Source organism: Ursus maritimus, unplaced genomic scaffold, assembly GCF_017311325.1.
Source record: "Ursus maritimus isolate PB19 unplaced genomic scaffold, ASM1731132v1 scaffold_17, whole genome shotgun sequence".
Lineage (NCBI taxonomy): Eukaryota > Metazoa > Chordata > Mammalia > Carnivora > Ursidae > Ursus > Ursus maritimus.
Window position 1 is genome coordinate 38505754 of NW_024424119.1, and position 27580 is coordinate 38533333.

Genomic DNA, 27580 nt, shown 5'->3' on the forward strand with positions numbered 1-27580 from the left:
GGGAGTGAAAATATCACCACAAAGGAGAGAAGTATATCCCCTAGTGAGGTCAGATCAGTTCCACTCAGTGTCATCCAGGACTGATTATTATCAAAGCTGGTCACTCTGATCATTTTCCAAGTTCTACAAATCCACATTTATACAAATTTCAATCTTTAAATTTTTCTGCAATTCAGCTGTTAGTCGTGTGAAGTGTTATCATTGTTTTGGAAAGTAATTTAATCATTTCTCATCACTAGTCATAAAAATCACCCTTACTTTTTGAGGCAGTAAGCCTGTAACTAGGAATCTACTCTAAAGAAATCATCTGAGGGGTCCCTGGGTGGCACAGTCGGTTAAGCCTCCGACTCTTGGTTTATGCTCAGGTCTGATCTCAGGGTCTTGAGATCAAGCCCCGCATGGGGCTCCACGCTCAGCGTGAAATCTGCTTCTTTCCCCTTTTCCTCTGCCCCTCTCCCCTTTGTGCATGTGTGATCTCTCTCTAAAAAAACAAGTGTTAAAAAAAGAAAGAAATCATCTGAAATGCAGAAAAAGTCTTGCACACAAAGGCGCTCACTGAAGTGAGAGGTGGAGCTACTGCTGGAATTAGGGTCACCTCTAATTAGGACGTACTATTAAGACAGAGGATAGTATATGCATTGTACCCAGTAAGATTCTGACCCTATAAAATGTACCAAGAGATTAGGAGGAGACATCTCATAAAAAGTTGACAACCGCTATCTCCTAGTGGTAACTGCAGCTAGTTTTTACCTTCTTTACATTTTTCTTCGATATCTACAATGAACACATATTACTTGCATAATTTTAAAAGATTTTTAGAAAACTTTTTTTTAATATACTTGGAAATCATATGATATTGCTCTCAAATTAGTGGTCCCACTCTTCATTAGTCTCAGAAAATAACATAAGAAGCCTTTGGGTGCCATGTTTTTTAAAATAGCAAAGAAATGAGAAAACTAAACATCCAAAAATAGGTCAATGGTCAAACAAACAACAGTTTGACAACTTAATCTGAATGAATTACTATTAGGTCATTAAAAAATATAATTATTCAGACTATATGGCCACACCTAACAGTAAATAGAAAATGGTCAATAGAGGCACAAAAATAGACACATAGTTCTATAGAATAAAAGAGCCCACAAATAAACCCATGCTTATACAGTCAATGAATCTACAACAAAGGAGGCAAGAATGTACAATGGGGGAAAGATGGTCTCTTCAACAAATGGTATTGGGAAAACTGGACAGCTACATGCAGAAGAATGAAACTGGACCATTTTCTTACAGCATACATAAAATAAACTCAAAATAGGGGCACCTGGGTGGCACAGCGGTTAAGCGTCTGCCTTCGGCTCAGGGCGTGATCCCGGTGTTATGGGATCGAGCCCCACCTCGGGCTCTTCCGCTATGAGCCTGCTTCTTCCTCTCCCACTCCCCCTGCTTGTGTTCCCTCTCTCGCTGGCTGTCTCTCTCTGTCGAATAAATAAATAAAATCTTTAAAAAAAATAAAATAAAATAAACTCAAAATAAAGACCTAAATGTGAGACCTGAAACCATAAAGTTCCTAGAAGGAAACATGGGCAGTAATCTCTTCAATATCAGTCATAGAAACATTTTTCTAGCTATGTCTCCTGAGGCAGGGGAAACAAAGCAAAATTAAACTACTGAGACTTTATCAAAATAAAAAAGCTTCTGCACAGCAAAGGAAACAACTCCAAACAAAAAGACAACTTACTGAATGGGAGAAGATATTCACTAATGACATATCTGATAAAGGGTTAGTATCCAAACTATATAAAGAACTTATACAACTCAAAACCAAAAAATCAAGTAATCCAATTTAAAAATAGGCAGGAGATATGAATAGACATTTTCCCAAAGAATAAAGATGGGCAACAGACACATGAAAAGATGCTCAACATCACTCATCATCAGGGACATGCAAATCAAAAGTATAATGAAATATCACCTCACACATGTCTGAATGGCTAAAAATAAGAACACAAGAAACAACAGTGTTGGCAAGGCTCTGGAGAAAAAGGAGCCCTCATGCACTGTTGGTGGGAATGCAAACTGCTGCAGCCACTGTGGAAAACAGTATGACGTTCCTCAAAAAAATTAAAAATAGAACTACCCTATGATCCAGTATTTACCCAAAGAAAACAAAACACAAATTCAAAAAGATAGATGCATCCCTATGTTTATTGCAGCATTATTTGCAATAGTTATGATGTGGAAGCAGCTCAAGTGTCCATATATAGATGAATGAATAAAGATGTGATGTACACACACACGGAGTATCACTCAGCCATAAAAAAGAATGAAATCTTGCTATTTGCAAAACATGGATAGACCTAGTGGGTATAATGCTAAGTGAAATAAGTCAGATAGTCACATGATTTCACTTGTATGTGGAATTTAAAAACAAAACAAAGAAAAAGAGACCAAAAAAAACAGACTCTTAAATATAGAGAACTGTTGGTCACCGGAGGGGAGGTAGGTGGGGGGATGGGTGAAATAGGTGAAGGGGATTAAGAGTACACTTATTGTGATGAACGCCGAGTCATGTAGAGAATTGTTGAATCCCCATATTGTACACCTGAAACTAATATAACACTGTATGTTTATTATATTTGAATTTAAAAAATTAATTAACTTTTTTAAAAAAGAAAATGGTCAGGAGAAACAAAAACACATTTGTTAACTCTAGGTAGAAGCAGACCATAAAATAGACCACAGTGGAAATAGGCCATAAAATTAACATGATTAAATGAAAAATATACTACATTAGGGAAGTGCAAACATGAGTGGGTTTGTTTATTTAAATATTGCCATAATGCAATGGTTTCATAATGTCTGGTTTCGGAAAATTCTTTAGCGTTTTAAGGAATATTCTAATCAGTGTTTTTATATAAAAACATTTCTTAAAGGAGTTGAACAGTTTTAAATACTTTAAGATATGATTACTGAAAAATTTTTATTAGCTGAGTTATTCCACCATCAAAATGCGACAAAAAAGGAAAGGACCTTGGTAAGTAAATGATTAGGTCAGTGCGTTCTCCGTATGAGAATTAGCCTCAAACAGTCCACTAACCTCTGTCATCACAGCAATGGACACGCTTAAACCTTTTTTCCCAAAATTAATGGAATGTTAAGTATGTTTTACAGTAACTATTACAGGAGTAATATATTTAGACATGAAACCTGAGCTGATTCTTGCTCCTAGAGAAGGTATTCTACAAGGTCCCTAATCCCTGAATCAGATAAGAATTTGTGATTTGTGGTCTTCCCCTTCGAGGTGGCGAAATGCTTGATGAGTTGCCAAGACTCCATCTCCCAAGGTCATGGTGACAAAGCCCTGCTTGAGGGCTGACATCCCCTTGAACAAGCAGAGATGCTCAAGTGATGTTCCTAGCCCGGGAGCTTTAGCTTTCTGTCTACACAGCTTCTCTCCTAGAGCTATCAAGAACGCCTTTCCTGAGAACACTAGGCAGTATGAGAACACTCTGCGCCTCTCTCTGGCTTTGCCGGCCTTGAACTTAACCTAACTCCATGACTCCAAACCCTTCTGATTCACTTATTTCCAGCACTAGCCTTAAGCAATACCCGTGCCTATTACCTGCCTGGATTTATGCCCAACCTGGATCCCAAACGCCAACTACATGACCTGCCCCTGCCTTGTCCCAGAGCAGGAGCCCTGAGGTCCTGGCCAGGTTTCCATACAGTATCAGCTTAAAGAGAAGATAATTCAACAGCAAATAAAGGAATATGAGCTGATGAATCAGCACCAAAATACACTACATAAAATACGCACAGCTACCTGAACTTCTTGAATAAATATTATGAATGAGGAATTAGATAAAGCTCAACAAAGCATGCAGCTCGTCTTTTTTTCCCCTCAAGTATATGTTACTCAAAAATAAGAACAAGCGAAATAAAGCACTAAGTAAAATTGTGACTTAAAATTCTGAAATTACCAAAAAAATGTACTTTAATCAACTGATGTAATACATGTGTTAGAAAAATGGAGTCGTCAAGTACTTTTCTTCTGTTCCACATCTTTATCAAATATTTCTTAAACTTGGAATAGTCATTAAAACTGAATTAGTCCTCCATGTGATTCCTTAGCCCTTTAAATCTCTTGGAAATAACATCGCTCATTGCTCAATGGGTTTTTATAAAATGTGGATTATATGTAACTTAGATACTGCACATTTCCTCCAAAGCAAATACTCAGAAAATAAACCAAAAATAATGATTTTTCATCTTCACGGACTCTCAAAGGTTAAAAAAACAAATTTAATTTCAAGTATGGGCAAACTGCAACCCAGGACTGTAAAGCCGTAAGGATCTGCTCAGGAAAGTCCTAATCTTTGCCCACCCGTCCATGTGGCCAAGAGAAGCACCAGCCCTGTTGTCCGATGAGCCTGACCTTAAAATACCCATAAGGACGTAAATACCTGGAGTTCTCCCCGCATTTAGCTTGAGCCTGTCAGACGACATTAGCTCAATGGCATGGGGTCATCAATTCTTCGAACATTAAACAACCAGAGCAAAGTTGAAAATAAAAAGTATAGAGTCACCGAATATAATGAGAATGATTAGTGCAAACTGATTCCAAGTCCTCTATTTTTAATTTTTTCCTTGAGTACAGTGGACAATGTTACATTAGTTTCACGTGTACGACATAGTGATTCAACTTCTCTCCAGGTTCTGCTCTGCTCACAAGGGTAGCTACCATCTGGCACCACACAACGCTATTCCAGGATCACTGCCTATATTCCCTGTGCTGACCTTTTATTCCCATGACTTAACTCATTCCATAACTAGAAGCCCGTATTTCCCACTCCCCCCTCTACTCACTTTGCCCACCCCCCCCCCACCTCCTTCTCTCTGGCAACCACCCGTTCGTTCTCTGAATTTATAGGTCTGATTCTGCTTTTGTTCGTTTGTTTTTTAGATTCTGCTTCTGAGTGAAATCATACGGTACTTGTCCTTTTCAGTCTGACCAAGCCCTCTATTTTAAGGACCTGAAGGCCTGGAAAGTGTGGGTACGATCAAAGGCCCCACGGAGAGTGGCGGCAAAACTGGCACTTGACTCCTCCTCTCCCATCTGTCTCAGGTAGTGTCAAACTTACTTGATGAATTTCCAGTGTAACGTATTTTCTTTTTTAAAAAAGCTCTTCGCACAGCTTAGAAAAGGTGAGGGGAGAACCCTAAAAATCCTACTGTAGCAAAATAAGTGGAAAAAAAAAATCCTCACAGCAATAATTCCCAATTCCATGATTGGAAACAAAAAACAAAAAACACTAAGAAGCTATGAAACTCTCACCTAATCACCTGGTCCTCACTTACCACAACTTAATTTCAGTGTTTTACTTTCTTCTGAATTATGGGTAGTTACTAAATTGGTAACAACCCTATATGAGTATTTTTTTTAACCCAACTGAAACTGCATCTACATATCCAGGCAGAGCTTTACACAGTCCCTAACGCAGAGAAAGCCTTCAATAAATACTAGCTGTTCTTAGCCATACACAAAATTGCTCTAACATAAAACGGCTTCAACATACACCTACACCTATCTCCCCAAAATATGCTTTCTATTCCTACCTGAACTTTATTAAGTTGGGGGTGAGGGGGGGAGTCACAAAGAGGAAGGCCCGTTAAGTATCACAAAAAATTGCCGACTCACCAGACCAAAAGGCCCGCCTTCTATCCATCATTCACTTCTAGTATTCTATTTCGCGTCTATGACTCAATTCTTCCATGACTCTACAGTCCCATGTGTGCACAGCCCACCTCAGCCCTGCAGAGTTAACCCCTTCTCATCCTGCAGATCTAATCAAATGTCACTTCCCCAGGGAAATCCTGATTCACCCCAAAGTCAGATAAGGTTCCCCATTTAATCTCTTTTGAAAGCCCTTGTTCTTTTTCCCTTCTAATAGTCAGCGTATTTTGTAAGTATATATTTGAGTGATCATTTGGTCAATATCCCCCTTCCCACTAGACTCCATGCTTCATGCCTCCAGTGGTAAGGACTGCTTTATGCGCTGCTCTATTCCCAGCTACCAGCACAGGAGCCGGTATTGTACATAAGAAGACATGCTGAATAGTGAATGGCCCTAATTCCACATAGAACAGCAACAGACCCGATCACTGTTTTCAAAATTTCTGAGTTATGACTAGCACTTTTTAATGAAAATGAACAGACCATAATAGAAAACAGAGGAACAAAAAGTGTTATAGTTTTCTGTTTTAGTTAAGCTTCATGAAACTTGTTTTATTCACGTACATAACCATTGCTAACCCTGGGGCATAGTCAAAGAAACGTTGAAAGCCACTAAACCCGATGTCCCAATACAACTCCTCCCAGCTTCCCATTAAAATGCTCAAGAAGGCGCACAAAATGGCAAAATCAGCAACAGCACTAGAAAGAGGGGGGAAAGCCAAAATCAAGCCATTATTTCCACTACACTCCGAAAGATGGATATGCAGCACATTCTTGGACCACATAAATCTGTAAGATGCACACTGCATCTTTTGAACTTCAACAAGACAGACGCTCTGATGAATGTAGGAAAAATCCTGAGTCTAACTCAGGAATGCAGAAGATGCCATTGGCCGGATAAATATGAAGACATCCCCCAACTACACAGGAGACACCTTTCAAGGCAGCTAAAGCAAGGGGCCTAATGGCCCTGAGAGCTAATGATGGTCAAAACAGACACATACAAAAATATAGTGGCAGATTTTATTACAGAATAGAAGACAAAAATCTGAAGTCTATACTTACAATTTCGGAGGTGAAACTTACAAAATTTATGTATTAAATGTATAATGGAAATTGGGAAGGGGAAAGAAGGCAAGAATAATTAAGGCATTCTAAATTCTTTGCTGTGCAGAGGAGTGGGATCAAAGTAATTTAGTTCTTTGACTCTGAGAACCAGAGAAACCCCGGTTTAGGAATATATTTGGAAAACAGAGACAATCACTTGTAAAATTGAAAACTAGACTGGGCCAGTTCAAAATACTATGGATGTACAAACAAACAATACACACAGAGAGAAAATAAAGGCAAGAAGCATAATACTAGATTGAACCATACAAAACCTGCCATTTTTACAGGTCAAGAGCAATCAACTACCAACAATTTCACACGACTGAACCTATCAACAATGAAAATAGTGTGCCAAACATTTTTAAACCATTAATTCACGATTTGTGTGTGTGTGTGTGTGTGTGTGTGTGTGGTTGCTTTACAAATAGAAATCTGTAGGCTTAAAGACATTATGTAATTTATGTAAGCCCACGTGGCTAAATATCGGTGGAAAAAGGCAAGGCAGTACTTTTTGCTCAAGGCTATGGTACCTTCCATAACAAAGAGAAAACTTAAGGGTAAGAATTAGGTTCAAATATGTTGGTTATAACAATAAATGTAAACACCATGCGTTTCCTATAAGAAGTATGTTAAAACAAAATCCAACTAAACGTTGTTTACAGGCAAAAATACATTAAGTAAAATCACACCGAAAGTTTAAAATCAGAAAGGATTGAGTGAAGTCTTTTCAGACAAAGACAAACAAGAAGACTGGCTATATTAATCTCAGGGAAAAAGCAGGGCGTGGTTCCAAATGCACAGAGGATTATTTTACATTAATAAACATATAATAAAGGCCCAACAGGAATCTTTATTCAATATTATGCTAACACACAGAAAGTGCTATAAAGAAATTGACAAAAGCCCATTTGTAGATAGAGACTAAAGGACCATGAGTCAGCTCCAGCACAGAACCAGGGCAAAGAAAATGTGAATATTATTAGAGTGGCGGAATTAATAAACCTATCTGTACTTGTCACATAGAGAAAATCCTGCTCTTTTCAAACATCACAACACAAAACCCTCAACTGACCAGAAAGAGAAACTGTACAAACCTCACTTAGTTACCATGATAAATGTAGCTTATGCAAAAGTTTACATGTATGCAATATAGCAATAATCAGCCACGTCACATTGAACCAGCAGTAGCACTCCCGACGGAGTCAGGTATTAACAAGAATGTTTACTTTGCCTGTATTGTTTTACACTTTCACAGCATTTTTCTTAGCACAAAACAGAATTTAAGCTAGGTCCATTAAAAACATTGCTGCCTTTAGATTGAAAATTCCTCCTCCCTCAATGACAGGCAAAATTAGCAAAAATACTGCTGATAATTCAAAATTGTTGAAATTAAGTACTATGTATCAAAAATGTGAAAGCTGATCAATCTTCACCCTCACGCAATTTCATCACTTAAAACAAATGACCTAATTTCAACTCCTGAAGTGAGGCTCAGATTTTTGATTTCCCTAATATTTTCCCAATCAAATCACCCCTTCCTTTTCTCTATCAAGGTCTCTTTTCCTCTTCCATCCTCACCTCCCAGTTTCACTTAACTAATTCAACTCATCTTTCCAACCTCTGTATAAATACCACTTTCTTAGAGAAACTCTTCCCACCCTCCCAAAGCTGGTCTCCCCGCAACACTCTTCCAGGACACCAAGCTTTTCTCAATCTTTCCAACCACACTGTCAGTTACTTGTTCAAGGCTGCCTCCTTCACTAGACTGTAAATCCCAAGCACTCAAGACCACAGGTTATGGACTAGAATGTGCTCTGTATATTAATTTTTAATTAAAAAAATGTCCATTCAAAAGACCTTTTCCTCAGAAAATCTGAGTCCTACTGTGTGCAAGGGACCGTACTAAGCATTGGGAAAATGGCAGGAACTTTAAGAAAAATTTTAAAAACCACTTTCCCTTATTTAAGAAGTCAAAAGAAAATACAGTGGAGGAAAGAAAAAAAAAAAACCCATCAGGTATGTCGGATAAATGGGAAAGGTCATACAATTTTAAATGCAGTCATTAGGGCAGGCTGTACTAAAAAGGTGGCATTTGAGACCTGAAAATGGAAAGAGAGCAAACATAGAAATACCAGGGAACAGAGAACTCCAGGCAGAAGCCACAGTCCGAGGCAAAGGCCTGGAAACCGCAGTCCACTGTGGAGATAAGCTCACCCATGGAGACTGCTGAGAGGAAGACTGGAGCTCTGGGAACACCAATACCTAAAGATGGCAGAGAAGCACACACCCTTTAAAAAAAAAAGAGAGAAAAGCAAGCAGAGATGGGAAATAATTAAACATGATACATATGAAACATGGTGACTACCATGTCATCACTGGAAATTAAAAATTTAAGATTTTAACAGCATGCATACTTAGGGCATAACACGGAATGCTAACTATTTGGTAGATCAAATATTTGAAAAACCCTAAGAAATGATCCCAAAATGGAATGAGGAAGTTATTCTCAAGGGGTAGCACTAGGACTGAGTCTCCTGTACTTTCCAAATTCTAAAATGACCACATACTGTTTTTACTATCAAATGGAAAAGAGTGGAATTTTAAAGAATCATACTGGCCTAGAGAGAAAACGACTAAGAACAATTTATCTTTGTTCTAGTTCACATGCAGGAAGCCATGCCAATATAATTATACAAAATAGAAATATTCTGTTAATTAGAAAAGGTTTTTGTGTGGGTTTTTTTTTTTTTTTTAAACCAAGTAAACAGCAAAGTTATATACTGTATCCTACTTTTACTTTAATCAGGCAATGGAAGCTTACATGTACTAGACCAGATTTTATAAATTCCCATGACAAACCTGTGGGGGCTTCTACAGCTGGTCTTTAGGCTAGTGAGGTTTGCAGAGTTGTGCTGAGTTTCTCAGCCTGTCTTTTGCTGTAGCAATGACAGTAATAGGACTCTCACTGCTGTCGTCATGCAGTAAATTAAAAAAACTATATTTTGCAATTCCTCTCAGACCCCAAACCACCACTAGTCTTCTAATTAGTTTCAGAATTGTCCTTTCCTTTGCTGGAATGATTTGTTTCAGGAGCTTTTATGCCCCCAAAGGAACATCAAGGTGGAACTCCATCTGCTGTATCATCCCAGGACCACCTCATCAAGAGAAGCCACTGTGGGTGCTCAGTGAATGTGTGATAGCCTGTAAGACTATTTCGATCACCTGCTAGAAAGAAAAATAGCCTAAAGAACCAAAGTACATCTTGTTCTTGTTAAAACACTGAGTATAGTGACGGTGAGGGTCCCTTTCACAATGTACGTGTACATCAAATCATCACATTACACACTTTATTTTTTTTTTAAAGATTTTATTTATTTATTCGACAGAGATAGAGACAGCCAGCGAGAGGGGGAACACAAGCAGGGGGAGTGGGAGAGGAAGAAGCAGGCTCATAGCGGAGGAGCCTGATGTGGGGCTCGATCCCATAACGCCGGGATCACGCCCTGAGCCGAAGGCAGTCGCTTAACCGCTGTGCCACCCAGGTGCCCCACACTTTAAGTATCTTACCATTTTATTTGTCAATTATACCTCAATAAACCTGGGGGGAATTTTTTTTATATTTTTAAAAAACGAGTATATACCAGTCTTCTCACTCTAAAAGTTCTCTTCAGATTATCCGGTAAATTTCACTGGTATTTACTCTGACATATAACGATTACTTCCCAATACTTCCAAGCTCAGACGTCTCGGCTAAGCTTCAAACTCCAATTCCAGCTACCGGCTGAAAATCTCTGCCTCACACCAACAAGCCTCACTGGAAGAATTCTTACACTGTCACGTCCCATCTGCTAATGGCATCGACATGCCCTTTTCTTTTTTTGGTCCCCAATGGCTTTGCCCCCTTCTATTGGCCCAAGTCTGACCCAAAGCATACCACCACTCTGCCACCAACCCTAACCGGTCGGTCACTCACACGCAGCGCCTGGGCTTTCTACGCTTCCGTGTGGAATGAGCTTCTCAGCCAACCTGTGCACGGAGGCCAGTATCCTGCTGCAAATCCTGCCTCTACTCCAAGGCACAGTTACTCTCTCCACCCTCAGATGCTCAGAGGGCACTTTGTTTAAACCTCAGTTTAAAATATTTATCAGCGTCTGCCCAATCCTAAGCATTTGTTTCCACGGCTCTCCATCTTTATGAGCTACTTGAAAGCAGGGACCATAATTTTTTGGTGGGTTTTTTATTATTATTATTTTTTATTTTAGTGTCCTGGGACAAGCATAAGGACTTAACCATGGAAGTGCTCCAAGATTTCAGCCACGTGAAAGTGAATTGATAGGGTCTCAGACAAAGTGACAAGGGAACCAGTTTCTGCTGAATTTGGAAGTCTGTTATCCTGCCCTAGCCTTTGAACTTCAGGTCTCTGTGTCTCCTCCAAGGACAGCAAGCAGTTCTGTATGGAACGACAATGAAATACTGAATACAGAATGAATGCCTCATTTTCTTGATGGGACAATAACCCCGCTCCCAACAAATCACAGCCCAAGATGGCAAAGCAGCCCCTTCACAAAAGGCAATTCTGTTCCAGCTGTGAGTCTCCCTTGGCGAGAGCCTTCCACCCTTCCCGTCTGATTGCTGCCTTTGAGGAGGGGTCCTCGCTTAACACTCGCACCAGGAAACCTGCCTGGAAGAAGGAACTCCACCTGTCTTCTGTGTTGGAGTGCTCGATGGGCCTACCGCAGACGCCTTGTTTTCCACCTAATAAAAGCTTCGCAGAAGCCAAACACGTGCTCTGCAATGCTCCTCCTCCCCCCACCCGAGACCCAGATGAAGCAGCGTCTTTGTGAGAATGACATTCTCTGCAATGATACTTGTTGTCTCGGTTGTCACGCAGCTGGAAATAGTTTTCTTGTTCCCTGTTCATGACAGCCAGACAGTCATCGCTCTCTGATAGAAACCTCGCTGAGTAATACCATACTGCACTGATTCAAGAAGAGCCTCACGTGCTCCTGGGACTTCAAACGTCTGAGCCACGGTGGCAGCCTTCAGAACAGACTCTAGAGCAAACAGAGGCAGGAGCGAGGGTGTGCACACACACACAGGTGCCTGCGTGTATAGACTGACCTGCATGCACACACACAAATATATACACACACAAACAAGTTGGTAGATGTGTAGCAGCAGAAGTACGAGGACGGAAGGCCATGTAACAAACTGTGGACAAAGGAGCTACATCACATGCTTAAGGTTAAAGGGGCGGAGGGAGGTTATTACATTTACTTTAGACAAATCTATATTGTTTGAATCATTACAAAATCCACATCTTTTTATAAACTCTTCTGATGAGAACAATTTCTACTGTGTTCATTCCCTCAGTGATCTAAACAAGTAAAACGCACTAACGGCAAAGTACAGAGATAGTGTAACCTCAAAATAACTCCGACTCCCCCAGTGAACACTAGGTTTGGATTACTCTAGTAAATCATAAACTGAATATAGAAACTCAAACACAAGTTGGGTCAAAACTAATATCCAAAATGAGGGCATCTGGGTGGCTCAGTTGGTTAACCGTCTGCCTTTGGCTCAGGTCATGGTCTCTGGGTCCTGGGATCAAGGCCCATGTTAGGCTCCCTGCTCAGCGGGGAAGTCTGCTTCTGCCTCTCCCTCTCCCCTCCCCCACTGCTCATTATCTCTAATAAATAAAATCTTAAAAAAAATTAAAATATCCAAACCGAGATGGAAGCCAAGGTTACAGGTAAGACACAGCTGCATCTGTCTCCACACTTGAAACAAACAGGTAAATCTCAGCAAATCATTTCAAGTTTATGACAATGAGAATACCCGGCTCTGTCTCCTCCTGTTGACGAGGGAAAGGCTAACGTACCCAAAGCCACTGAGACTCAAATGGAAGAATAATTCAACGAGCATGCTCCATATTTGAAGCAACTTGCATTAAAACAGTATGATAGAATGAGAACTCCCTGAAAAGGAACCTTACACATCTTGTTTTCTACTGTTTCCCAGTATATGGTAGTGCGCAACAAATATCTATTGACTATGGTACAAATACATGAACAAATGAAAGATTAAATTAAGGAACAAGTAAAAGAAAACTAGAATTAGCAAGCAGATAATGTCAGGTCTTATTCACATTTTACAGATGTAAAAAAAGAGAAACACTGACTTACCCAATAATAACAAATCTGGAAACACAAAGCCTTTTGATTCCCTCTATCTTGATCTCTTTTTTCCCTTTAGGTTCCTTGATTTATCTCCTAGGGTCCTTCCAAATCCCAACCCTTCAGCAGTCTTCCCTGACCACCACCACCACGCCCCTGAAGGTCAGGTGTCCCCGCTCGGTGCTCCCATACGGCCACGCACTTCTCTCATTCATCTCGCTCATCACACCTGCTACACCGAATCACCTGTTACACCGAACAGCAAGCAGTCACTTCAGTGCTGCTAGAGTTGAAGAGAACTTGTCTCCTCTGCCCCTGAATTGTTTCTCCTTCCAAAGAGCTGGGACCATCCTTCTGTTAGGGCAGATTTTCAAGAATGAAGGCAGCTTAGAGACTGGTCAAGGAGAACCACTTAAACATAGAGAAAGAAAACCCAGGATGACAGATTTACATGAAATCACATCTAGTCCATTGTTTTGAAGATCTAGTCCATTTAAGAAAATGGATAAAGGGAAAATTGCTACAAAGAAATGGTTCACAGTAGCACTCCCTACAGTAGTGAGTCCTAAACCTTCAGAGGTCTAGGCACCTATGATGGCCATAATGAACAAAATTCCCTTTAATAGTTTCAACCTGGGAAATCCCACCCCCCCCACCCTGCCCAGAGAGATCCATGACCAGGTGTTGTGCGTCAAACTTTCTTTTTCTCTTTTAGAGAAAGAGGCTGGTTTTGAAACTCTTTTCCCTTATCTCCATATTAAATACAACAAACACAGCCTGATCTAGCTCATTCAGGCTTACACACGTTTGCTTTAGCACCGGACTAAAGAGTCTGCCCTGTCTATTCCAGCACTTTTTCAAAAACAGTACTACAAAAATTAAAAAAAAAAAAAAAAAACTATAACCTAAATCCATGCACACAGTACAACAGTCCTCCTTCAATGCTGAAAGAAATTTGAATTTTACATGCACTTCAAGGCTAAAGTTTCTATAGCACCGATCAGATGGCAGTAGCTAACATCAAAGTTATCAGGACAATTTTCTTTGCCCCATCTCCGTAAGTCAGTAATAACTATGCTACTTTGAAATCATACCAACCTGAAGGAAAAAATGTCAGGGCATTTAAATAAAATCACAATCCCCACCACCCTCTCTTTCTTCCCTCCCTAAGAACCAAAGAAACAAAAAAAAGTATCCTTCTAAGAAACAGAGTATACTAACCCTGGGCTCCTGCAAATTAACTGAACATGCCAAACCCAAGTTCCCTTGCAAAAGATAAAAACTGGTGGGAGGATCCTTCATTCAAATTGTATTCAGAAGATAATAAAAAGCAGCTGATCTAATCTCCTTTTATTAAGGCTCCTCGGTAGCCCAGCCTCTCCAGATGCAAGGCAATTAGAAGACTTAGCCAGACCAGCTCCACCTGTGACATACAGCTGAAAAGCCGTCCACTCCCACCTGTGACATGCAGGCATCGTGGTACGAGAAGAAACCGACAGAGCGGCCGAATGCCTCTCTCTCAGGTGGACCCCACAGAGATTCTTCCTATCCGAGAGGTTATGAACTAGACACCTCAGCTCTAGAGTTCTAGGGAGGAAAAAAAGCAGATGATCAGAAGGGAGGTTCTTAAAGAAGTATAAATCTACACCATTAAGCGACTCTTTTGGAATGACATTTAAAGGATTTTCTGGGGTGGGTCAGCCCTCACGGCTGTACCAAAGTATTGCTCTCTCCCCACCTCCTCCCTGGATCATTTCCTCCTCCCCTTTCCAAGGGCATTAGCCCCATTTCAAAACTAATAATAATTCTTTCTCTACTGTACGACAAATATTCAACCGCTGTGGTTAAATACTATGTATAAGATAAACAGGGTCAAGAATGTTGGTTGCCATTAGAGTCATGTTTAAATTAGCATTAACTAGCAGGCCCTTCCCTAAACAAAACAAAATGCTTTCTTGGTCAGCTCTGTGCCTGGAGAGTAATTTTTTAACTCACATGCTCAAAAGGCCTCACGAACATCATTAATTCCTGCTAAATTAAATTTCTCAAAAGACTACTATCAGTTTGGGAGGACTGTGGAGGAAGAAACTACGTATCGTGTATTCTATCATTTTTATATAATCTGGATAAGCCAACAGCAGTGCCCTGACATTCACGAGCCATGAGTTACAATGAAACGTAAAAGAATCAAAACTCAGGCCTGCCACACATTTCGCCCCTCACAATGCCCCCAGCAGGCATCACCATGGTCTTCCTGCATTTGGGGGGTTAATATTTAGCCCTTCCCAACCCCACGTAGCACAACTTCTTAAAATAACATCCAAGGTCCCCCCTAATTTACCGCCTGCTAACCTTCCACCCTTCGTTACCCCAGACTCCAACTCCATCTTCATTCTCCACCATTCATCTTTTAAGAGACGCATCATTTTCACCCTTCCAGGCCCTTCTGTGAAGTCTTCCCCAGAGTCAGAAGTTCATTTTCCATTCCTGAGCGTGCCAAGGGTTCTTGGATTCTGCAGCCACCACCTAGTTATGCAATCCAGCTACTATGTATTGAAGTTAGCTGCCTGTTTTCCCTCTGCACTGCCGCTCTTTCTAAAGCCTCCTTTTAAGCATCTTTGCATCTGTTTCTATAGGAGGAATTCAGTAATTGCTTATCCAATTAAAATTTTCTCCTTTTCTCCCAACTTTCTAAGACATCCATAATAGTTCTCCATGAGGTATTTAAGTAATAACGCAATGGGGGGGGGGGGTAACATGATATGTAAAAACAAGAAACCAAATAGTATAAGGCCAGAGCAAACTTTGAGACTTTAAACCAAGAGCTTATGTTCCCAGTTTTATTACATCACACTTCACTTTTAAAATAAATCATGTTCCTCAAGTGTGTATGCATATGAGTACCAAAAAAACTAAAGGAAGACAAGCCACACATTAAGCACAGACATTAAAAACTTGACCTCAAACTTAATTTTAAGTCTTGTTATTTGCTGAACGCTTGGAGCTTCCCAGTGAAAATGACACAGTGTATTCTGCCCAGATTGCAACTTTCCTTACTAAGCATCTGAAATAAGGTTCTTGGCCCTAACAATCACAAACTTCAGACTGAATGTCATTATGTATCAAAAAGACCTAGCAAGTGAGAGTTTTACTTTCTTTGAATTTCCCAGTTGGTCTAACAGAACAGTTCCATTCAGTAAAGCCTTGAAAAAAAATCTATGGTATAATTTTTTTAAAAAATTTCTGTTTGGTAAATATTAGCTTCAAACAAAAATAGAAGTTTCCAAACACAAGTTGGTTGAAAGGGCTGCCCTACCCATCTCTGTATTTTTCCCCATCATTCACAGGGAAATTGAGATCTGCTGAGTGCCCACAGCACGGGGCAGCTGCTGAGCCTAAGAGACACTGATGCAAATGGGAAGTTGGGCAGGTCCCACGATAGAGATCACCCTCACTCCACATCACTTTTAAGGCTAAGCATGTTCACTCACTAGTAGAATAATGAAAGATTAACTGGTAGTGGGGGGAGTATTATTGATGCCCTTGTGGAGGAGTTAAGAAAAATAGAGGAAAATCAACCCCCAGGTCAAGGTCCCCCCCCCCCAACCCCAGGAATCCCCTACTGCAGGTATTTTTTTTCTACCTTTGCCCTCTTGCCCTCTCACTTCCCTTCTGGAATAACCCATTCACACTTTACTCTTCCTACTGTTCTAGCATGGGATAACCAATGGCCGGTTTCTAATTACTTGGGGGAGCTGGAAAGAACAGCAAAGATCATTAAATCCATCCATTTTCCAGATGAGTACCGTGAGATGAAGGACAAGCTGACCTGACTGGCTAAGGTGGCACCGCTAGGGGACGTGGTGAGCACAGGGGCTCAGATTATGACAGCCCACTCTTCCCTCCCACCAGGCCCTTCATTCTGCCCATGCCTTCTCCCTCACGCACTACCTCTTTCTCGTTACTTAGTTTCTTTATCCTCAAATTAAACGGTGTCAAGTAAAACACAGCCTTATCATACTTACAATGCTAATCGTTATTCACAATTTTGCATTTGAGGCAAATGTGCTCACTCCTACCAGATTTAGAGAACCAAGGACAGAAACAACTAGATGTGTGCGTTTGTGTGTGTGTGTGTGTGTGTGTGAGAGAGAGAGAGAGAGAGAGAGAGAGAGAATGCAATTTAGTTCGGTCCAAACAGTCATAACTCCAGTATACACCCTTTTCCCTTGGAACTTACTCTTCTATTTGGCAAGGGAATCACCTCCTAGGAGAACTTAGGTTTCCCAGTGCAGTCTCCCTTTAAGCAGAATCGCAGGCTTTGAATCACAGACCACTGACTTCACAGTTATGCTTACACTGGGCAAATAATACTTACGCAAATAGGTGAAAAACACGGACTGTTAGAGCCTGAAGGAACAGAGGATTTTATCCTAATAACTGCAGTTACCTGTTTCCGATATTCAGGTTTGCAAATTTGCACCTATTCCAATGCGAAACCGTGAAACTTTAACAAGCGAGCACTCACTGAAAACCCACATTTATGAAAAATGCACAGATCTCAACAAACGAGAAAAGAAAGAGAAGTAGCGATAGTAAGCAACAATCTCAGGCCCCAGACTGAAGGCAGCAACAAGTCCTGGATGCCGTCATCCCTTACACATCAAAAGCCAAATGGCAGCAAAGAAAAAACAAGAATAAAATTTATATCCATTCATAACAAACTAGTCCTACACAAACCAAACGAGCCTGTCGGTTTCAAAACCACCAACTCTAAGCCAGGTCCCTCCCTTGCCTTCAATTTCCCAGTTACTTGCTGAGCGTGTTTGTTAGGCGGCTGCACAGAAACTAAGTTGAAAGTCCGCATCTCGGGAGAGACTAAGGAGTCGTCCGTGAGAAGCTAGTGGTGCGGGAGCTCCGCGCTGCTGGGCACGGGGAATCCTGGCGTTCCACGTCCACCCGGACCCGGCTTTGGGGTAATTTCGAGCCCTCCATCCCCTGCAAGCCTTCTCGTGCTCCCACCCAGACCCAGGTAACCCGCGGCCACCTACGTGTCACTTGGGCGGGTCCGGGCCGCAGACGCGGCACAAAGCGCGGGCCCCGGGGCGCACTGACCTGGCCGGGGGACGGAAGGGCCGGCGGCCCAGGCGGCTGCGGCAACTTCCCTCCCGGGGTTCGGTCAACTGGTTGGCGGCGGAGGCCAGGAGAGCCTCGCCTCCTGCAGGCCAGCTCGCAAGCGCGCACGCCCACCCAACGCCGACACAGGCGAGCGCGCGCGCGCACACACACACTTACACTCGCTCGCACACTCGCACGCACAACCACAAAAGCCTGTCTGCCCCGGGACAGTGCGAGCCGAGCGCGCCCTGCGGCGGCGCAGGCGACGCGGCGGCCACTGGCTCCGCGCCCAGGGGGCGCCGTCCCCCGCCCCGTGCCGCGCCTGCCCCTTTACCTGCGCCCGCCGCCGGCCCCGGGCTGGCCTCCCGCAGCGCGCTCGCTCCCTGCGGCCGGCGCCCGGCCCTCCGCCCGCCCCCTTGGCGGTCGCCCGGAACGGGGCCGCCCCGTGCGCCCACCCCCCGGGAAAGCCGGAGAGGGCTCCGCGGCGCCGGGGCCCAGGCCGCCCAAGATCCGGGCAGCACTCCGCGGCGGACGGGGGAGTCGCAACCCGGGGAGCGCCAGCCGCCGCTCGGGCCGCCTGCTCGCGCTTTGGCGCGCTGGCCCGGGCGGCGGGGGAGGGGGCGCCGAGGGAGGGCCGAAGCCGCGGCGCGGACGCCAGCCTTTCTTCCTCCGCCTTCTTTCTTTTCGGCCGGCTCCACGTAGCACAAGTCAGCAACTCCCGTACCCCCGACTCCCTCCCCCCTAGCTCGTTCCGTCACCTGGTGTGAAGCCCCGGGAGCCCCCACCCCCTCCGCGCCTCCTCCCCCATTCATTGCGACCTCCCCGCCCCGGAGGTAGGGCGGGGGCTGAGGGGCACCTAAGCCTCCCGTCACTATCTTACCCACCCCACCCCGCAGCCCCGCGTGACCCACCCGCGGCGGGAGATCTACGGCCGCCGGCTCGGATGCTCACCCTCCCGCGCTCACCTCAGCGCCCGCCAGCTTGCTGGGCTGGGTGGGCTCCCCCACACGGTGCATTCTCATTTTGTCGCTCTACTCTTCCCACTCGAAAAGCTCTGGAAAACATCGCGGGCCCGCAAAACCCCTGAAGTATGGCCTCTTTCGGAGTTCAGTTTCTCAACTTTGCAGAAGACACAAAGTTTCTCCCAGCACAGCCTTTCACGGGAGGCTGCAAAAGACCAAGCGTCGACTTTCCTGCTAGAAAGGTGCACACGATTCTGTTTCTGGGTTTTCCATTGACTCGGTCTGCAGACCAAAACAAGTGTGACTGTGCTCCCCTAGGTCTCCTCAGCTAGGTCTCTTCCGCTTTCCCAGTGAAACTTTGCAAGTGCAAACTATCAGTTTTAGGAGAGTAATTAAGGGCGGGGAATGCACACCTGGAGGTGTGGGCGGGAGCGGCGCCGGACGAAGGCCTGGGGTTCGTTCTGGAGAAAGTGGCAGGCACGGAGGATGGCCCAGGTCCTATAACAACACCCAGTCCATCGGGGGCTTTCCAGCCGCGCCACCTCCCACCCACCCACCTCCCGCTTCCTACCCTTGGCTTCCCAGGATTTCCGGAGTTTTGGCAATTCTCTGCCTCTCGCTCCGCTGCTAAAGCCGCCACGCATCCAAAGTGGCTGTTTAGGAGTAAAAGCTGAGTGCGCTCTTGCCTGAAAGGGCACGTAGGAGACGGGGACAGCAGTGGGGCAGGGGGACTCGCTCGGCAGCACGGATAACTACGTCTGAGAAAGAAACGCACAACAGCGATGGGGGGCTGCACTGTGGCAGTCACCCGGTAATCTCGAGCTTTCGGAAAGGAGAGATCCCTTTAAACCGCAGTGGGCGGGGAGGGGAAGACTTCTTGTAAGGGATGGAAACTTTTCAAGCTAACTTTTCAAGTTAGGTATGCTTGTAACAGAACGTGACCATCTCCTGACCGCGACTGCTGAAAACTTTGTGTTGCCCTGTGGTTTTCACAGGATGCTCAGGGCTAAGATCTGTCCGCTAGTCAATTACTATCTGAAGCAGTTTCTTTTTTTAAAATAATCTTTCAAATCCCCTTTCTTTCTCTTTTTCTTTCTTTCTTTTCTTTCTTTCTTTCTTTCTTTCTTTCTCTCTCTCTCTCTCTCTCTCTCTCTCTCTCTCTCTCTTTCTTTCTTTCTTTCTTTCTTTCTTAATCCCTACACCCAATGTGAGGCTCGAACCTAAAACCAGGAGGCGGAGTCCCACGCTCTAGAGACTGAGCCAGCCAAGCGCCCCCTTTCTAAAAAATCAACTTGAAGCGATTCCACTTTCTCCCCTTTCCTCCCAATTTATGGTTTATTTTACAATAATCCACTTAAAATGTGAAAAATTAGAAATGTTAATGCATGCACAGTGCTAATATATTCATGCACAGCACAGAAATGCATGTACATACTCTCATCTCAAATAAGTGTCAATCTTAAACTATAAAAAAATATTACATTGGACAAATAGGAAAATATCCACTATAAAGTCTAAGTATAATACAAAGTATATATTGGTAAGAGAAGAAAACATCCTGAAAGGGTTTTGTTTTCAACCACAGCTCTACCCAACTCAGAAAATCACTTAGCTAATTTTCCTCTCTCCTTATTACACACTATTTACTGCTAGGTTTCTCAATATCAAAACTTTAATATCTAGTGAAAAGAATATTTTACATTTTTATTTAAAATAATTAAAGTATTATATTAATTTTATCAATAAACATTATATTTAATTTAAAAAGTATTTCAATGTTTAGCCCCTCCTCATAAATCGAAATGTTAATGAGTTTCTTGCCTACCACTCCCCTTGAATATTTTTGAATATATTGATTTTATCTCTTACCATCTTAAGGAATACTGCTGCTTGTGCTTTGATTATATATTAACTGCCTTAATATCTAACTGCCTACTCTGTGGTCCTCACATCAAATGGGGAGTTCTATCCACAAAGACATATGTATTCAAGAGTTCTAAGTTATTTGCTGTACAACACTTCATTTCCTCTTTATTTGGTCTACTGTGGCCTAAAATGAAATGGAGAACAAAATTCAAGGTCAGCCTGGACAGACCTGTCTTTCTAACAAGCGCAGACCTGTCTGAATGAGATTGCTCTTCCGCCAGCTTGAGGACAATAACTTTCAAATCAAATGTAGGTTGTGTGCCCAGTATAAAAGGAGCGAGAAAATGAAATCCAAGACAGAGTTCAATTCAGCACAGAGATTAATTCATCAAACCTAATACTGTGTTCCAAATGAGCCAGTTTTCTCCGCTGTAAAATGGGATAATAATGCTGGTGTTTTTATTTTATTGGGTTCTAAGCTGTCCTTACCAAAGTAAGGTAATATATTTGAACAGTCTTCTTAAAACATTGAAACGGGTGATGTTGTTTCAGCAAAGATGAACATGCCGTGATATACTTTCTTCAATGTTTTAACTGCCTGGGGCCCTCTTGCCGTTCAGGCCATTCCCTTTCCTGGTTAGTCATCCCAGTGCCTTCTGCGCTAACCTTTCTCTCTTATCCCCTACCAAGCAGTGTTTCTCTAGATTGGTTTCTTCAGATGACTTCAGCAGAGCTGAAGACTCAAAGGCAGCTGGTGCCGTCAAATGTGAGAAAAAATATTTTCAGCAAAATGAAGAGAATTTTAATGAGGAATATTTCAAGTACAGTTTACATTATTATCTCAAAGGATACTATAGACTTTGTTAGATTACCGATGTTATCTAGTGAGTGGTCCAAGAGCTGTAACTGAAGAAGCATTTAGGATGGAAAAACTGGCTGTCACTGCATTAGGCTCTATCATCCGCTCAGAAGGGATTGCTGGTCATGCCAGTTCTCTGCCTCCCCATGTTACCTTTCCTCTGGCAAAAAAGCCTTTGAAATTCTCTACAAGAGAGTAATCAAAACTATCAACAGAAAGATCTGTTGGAAATTTTCCCCCTGGTCAGTTAATGTAGAGACTGGTTCGAAAAATATATTTTGATGAAACAATACCCCGAGAGAATACAGCCTGTTGGGAAAGTTTTTGGTGCCTCTGGGCCATAGGTTTCGTCCTTCTTAAAATGCGGCATTTGTGGGACACCTGGGTGACTCAGTCGGTTAAGTGTCTGCTTTCAGTTCAGGTCATGATCCCAGGATCCTGGGATCAGCTCAGGTCATGATCCCAGGGTCCTGGGATCTAGTCCTGCATCAGGCTCCCTGCTCAGCGAAAAGCCTTCCTGCCACTCCCCCTGCTTGTGCGTGCTCTGTGACTCTCTCTCTCTCTCTGGCAAATAAATAAAATCTTTTTAAAAAGGGGGGGGGAGCATTGGTGCCTCTCTGGTGTTTTTCCTTTGGCTGGAAACAAACCATTCTCCTTAGGAAACCTTTCTATTTTTAAAAGGCCAGCAGCAGAGGTGGGTGAGGCAGCCCAATTTAGTTTTTTTAAAAACGCTCTTGGGGGTAGAAGTGGCATAAGGAGTCTCCAGGAATAGGGAGGAGACGTTGGGGATTGTGTGCGCCACAGCCATGTGGGAGGGCTACCTGGCAACGAGATGAAAACCATCAATGGAGTGCCTCTGTGCTCACCTGCTTCTCATCACACGTTTCGCACGAATAGCCTGGCTAGTGTGAAGCAGATCGAGGACTAGCAATCCCTTTCCTGTAGTCTTCCTTACCCAAGTAAAAAGGCTTTGATAGAAAACAAACAGAGGAAAAAAAGAAAATGAAGAAGAAAAACCATGTGTCACATGTCTAATTTTAGAGCTAACAAGAGACCTATATACAAAGAAATCATAAAAAGAGTCATAAAACAAAAAAACCAACAAAAATAAGTAAATTGCTAATAAAACAGTGGAGAAAAAAAAGAAAAGAGAGACTATGAATGAGATTATAATTAGAGTTTCAGTAGAATTTTTTAATACTAAGAGAATAGTATAGTCCTATATCCTTTCTGAACATTAAAAAGTTAGCTAAAATAAATACTTCTTAGAAAAATATAAATTACAAAAACTATTGATTCAAAAAATTTAAAACATGAATATATTTATAACCATTAAATAAACTGAATTCCCATTTCTGAAGCTACCTACAAGAAAGCTCAAGGATTTAGGGGGGATTTAGGAAATCTTCATAGACAATCTCTATTCAAATGGTTTCAAAGATTAGAAAAAGAAGGAAAGCATCTCAATGATTTTATGAACTAATAAAATCTTGATACCAAAATCAGAAAAAAAAAACATAAAAAGGAAAATTATTAGCCAAATCTCAAAAGCATTAAAAAATGTTATATATGATGTTATCAAACCCAGTTCAGCAATGGGTTTTAAAAATATACTTCATAAGCACATCATGTTAACATCATAATGTAAGGATGATTTAATATTAGAAGATATAAAGTAATTTGCCATTCATTTATTTTTTTTAAAAAATCTTAGCAAACCAGGAAAGGAAGGAATTTCCTAAACACAATAAAGAGTTGCTACCAACAACCTAATTCTAGAAACATTATTCTTAATTTTAATTCATTTAACATTTTTCTATTAAAGTTAGCAACAAAACAAGGATAGCTTTTCCTTTTTACCATTTCTACTCAACATTGTACTGAAGCCCCTTGCCAATAACACACACACAGACACCCACAGAAATGAGAGGCTATAAGGGTCAGAAAACAAGAAAATATGATTTATAGATGATGTAGTTGTCTGCTAAGAAATTCAAGCAAATCTAATAAAGTAATAGAACAAGAGAGTTTACCAACATTGTTGAATAAAAGGTCAATATACAAAGAAGCCATAGCCCATTAGAGATTATAAATTCTCAAAGGTCTCACTCATAATAGCAATCTACTCCAAATTGTAACATAGGGTCTTTCGTAGACCTTGACAAAGTGATTCCAAAATTCATGCCGAATTGAAAGAGGCCAAGAATGACCAAGACAATTCTGAAGAAGCATTGGGAGGAAAAATTTTCCCTTCAGATATCAAAAGCTTCATATTGTAATAATGTGGTGTTGGTGCAGTGATTGGTAAATAATCTAATGAGCAAGAAAAGCAGGTTCAGAAACAGAACCACAAAGACCTGCAGGGTCTATTATGTCATTCAATAATCTAATGAAAGAGAATAGTAGGTTCAGAAACAACCATTCATATGAATGACAGATAAGTCAACGCAAATTAGTAAATCAAAGATGATCTGTTTAGTTAATGACGCTGAGATAATTAGCACTCTCTTTATATATTTTTAAAAATGGGATCCCTACCTCACACTGTAAACAAACTTAAGTTCTTAATGATTTTAAAAACAAGGCAACACCTCCAGATTTTTAGCATTTTGGGGTAGAAAAGAATTTCTTACACAAGGCGCAAAAAGCACAAACCATAAAAAGTGTCTGCTCTTTTCTGTCAAAAAAAAAATATGACTGATAGTAATATGCTGGATTCTTGTGCGTTCCCGTAGTTTATATGATGTCTGCTCCAAGCTTTGCAACGAGTAGTCCAAAGGATATGAACAGCACTGTGTCACCCTGGGCAAAAGTGGGGCAGAGGGTTTTCCTAAGTCACGTGTGTTTTGTTGTCTTTGTTGTTTTGACTTCATAGCCTACTATACCTTCTAGAGCAAGATGAAAGCAGCAATATTAGAGGTACAGGAGGCTCTGAAACATTTATGATGTAGACCCCTTTCAGAACCCAATCAAAGCTATGAAACTGCTCTACAGATAAATGTAGAGTATATATCTTGTAGCAGAGGCCTTTGACTATAATAATATCCTTTCTTGACTTCTTGGGTACCAGCTAGACTAGACTTCCCAGCTTCTCTTACAGGTAGTTGAGGCCACATAGCTGAGTTCTCTCCAGTAGAAAATGAGCATAAGTGACCTCTGCCTGATCTGGACTACCTATAAAATTCCCTTACATGTGCTTCCTTATTGTCTTAGTCCCTCTTGGTTGACTGGAATGGTGATGCCCACACCAACCTTGGAGCCACGGGTTGAAAATGATAGGCAACCATAAGTCCTGACACCTTAGTGTCCATATGAAGGAGAGCTTATCTACTGATGTGAACACCCTCTCTGGACTTTTACCTGAGAAAGACATTTCTTGTTCTTTGAACCAATAAATCTTGGGAATCTATCGGTTAGCTTGGCTTAACTAATATATATACTCACACACATTTTGACTGTAATGTGTGTGCAGGTCAATGACACCTGTGGATTGATCTGAGAAAAGGAGAAATTCTGATGTACTGCCTTCTGGAGTGGGCACTCATCAAGAGTGGGCAACTTAGAGATGTTATACCTTTGCACAAACTCTGCTCAGTTAAGCACTGATTACATTTAACTGAATGGCTCCACCAACATATACTCTGCCAGAAGCAGAGACGGGGTAAATTCCAAAGGTTTAAAAAAAAAACAAAAAAAACGGACATGAATGGAAGATGAATGAGTGACACCAGGAAAAAACTGACATACACAAAAATATGAATGAATCTCAAAAACACGCTGAACAAAAGAAGGCACACGCAAAACAGTGTATAGTCTACGATTTCATTTCCATGAAGTTCTAGAACAGGCAAAACTCATCGATGATGTTAGAAACAGAACAATGATTGCCTAGGGAGTAGAGACTGACTGAATTCCTTGGGTGAAGGATTTGTCTTGTATCTTGCTTTCTGTGGTGGTAACATGGGTGTATATAATTACCCAGACTCATTGAACTGAACATCTAAGATCACTGTAATTTATTGTTTGTAGATTATGCCTAAATAATATATTTGTAAATGCAAGTGAAATTATTTGGATCTATCCATACTATCCATACAATAATACTCCTAAAACAAACATGGAATAATGCTCCACCATCACATTCTCTGGGAGCCACTGTTGTGAGTAAACACATATATACGCCACAACACCTAAGAGCAGAAAGTGATTATATTCCTATGTAAAACCAAGACATACAACAAACACTTCCAAAGAAAAATTAATTTTATGATAAGTCAATAGATTATTCCTAGATATAAAGTCTGTGATTTTCCATAGCTAGTATCCTAATTCTGTGTAACCATAGACTATATTTCCATAATCAATATTTTAGAGTTTCTTCTGCCCTTAGTGGGATATACTAATTATATGACAAGACTACATTTTAAGATTTTTAGTCAATGTTTTCTTTTCCCTGTATTTCCATTTTCCTCCCTCTCGTTGTTGAATAGTCATATGCTCTGTGCTCATTGCCAGGAAGGTGTGTGGCAAAACAGAGAACAAAAGAGCCAAAAATCTTTGCAGAGAGCTTAAGCTCTTAGGATAAAAGGATTTACAGGCATGGAGTGGTTTGTACAGACCTGAAAGAAAAACAATACTCTTGGAGTAGGAGAGCGACAGAGAAAGGTTTGTGTATCTCAGGAACAGAGGGCACCTCTGTCCTTCTTCCTAGCAAATGTTCCAAGCAAGACCCTTGAGAAAAAAGTCAAGATGTGTTTAGGTAGAGGGGACCTAGAATAGCTTAGTAACAGATGCTCATGTCTCATGGGTGGCATAGCAACAGGGGACTTGGACAAACGAAGTCTCAGAGGCAAGCTCTAAAGACCAATGGTAGATGGGCCCTTCCAACACACTAACATTATACAAAACTCTGAAAGGGTGACCAATCTGGATACATGTGTATAACTAATTCCCTAAGAATGGAAGAAAACTCCAGAAGAACTGAGCTCATGCTTTCCCACCAACCCTGAAGAATGGGAGATCCAGAGTTAGAATTTAATCTGAAACATAGAAAAATACTTGAATATCTAAGTTCACTGACTGAGATTCACACCCACTGTATTAGTTTGTTAGAGGTGCCAGAGCACAGTAGTACAGTCTTGGTGGCTTAAACAACAGAAATGTATTGTTTCACTGATCTGAAGGCTAGAAGTCCAAGATCAAGGAGTTAGCACAGTTTCTTCTGAGGTCTCTCTCCTAAGCTTGCTGATGACAGTTTTTTCCATACGTCTTCACTTGGTCTCCCCTCAGCCTGTGTGTGTCTGTGTCCTAATCCCCTTATAAGGACACCAGTCCTTTTGGACTAGGACCCACTCCTATGAACTTCATTTTATCTTAATTACCTCTTTAAAGGCTCCATCTCCCAAACAGTCACTGTCTGCAGGTTAGTACTTCAACAAAAAATTGGGGGGAGACAGAATTCAGCCTGTAACACCAACTAAGGTCGGAGTTCTTATCCATGATTGCTAAGAACACTTGGCCACCTCATGTCGGCACCTTAGAAAGATTACAAACTTTAGACTAGGAATGAATTTGATACAAAATGTGGCCACAACCTCGGGAGGATTACTATGCAGACAAGAGGTAACCTCGCAGAAGTCACTGCTAGTTTGCACGATACAGATGGACTGTAAGGAGTTTGAAACAGTAATACAGAACACTTTAAAACTCCTGGGACAATGTAGTATGATCAGAAGGAAGGAAGCAATAGCTGTTG

The 27580-nt window shown here is 41.7% G+C and overlaps 1 protein-coding gene and 1 long non-coding RNA gene across 2 annotated transcripts in view; one reads left to right on the forward strand and one right to left on the reverse strand.

Annotated features, from left to right (window-relative positions):
• The window catches only part of LPAR1 (lysophosphatidic acid receptor 1), a 340256-nt gene that overhangs the window by 108247 nt on the left and 204429 nt on the right, over positions 1 to 27580 (reverse strand).
• LOC103678570 overlaps positions 17869 to 27580 on the forward strand; it is a 38447-nt gene continuing 28735 nt past the window's right edge. The window contains exon 1 of the long non-coding RNA XR_572726.2: positions 17869 to 18052. This is a non-coding gene — a long non-coding RNA (uncharacterized LOC103678570). The remainder of the gene's footprint in view (positions 18053 to 27580) is intronic.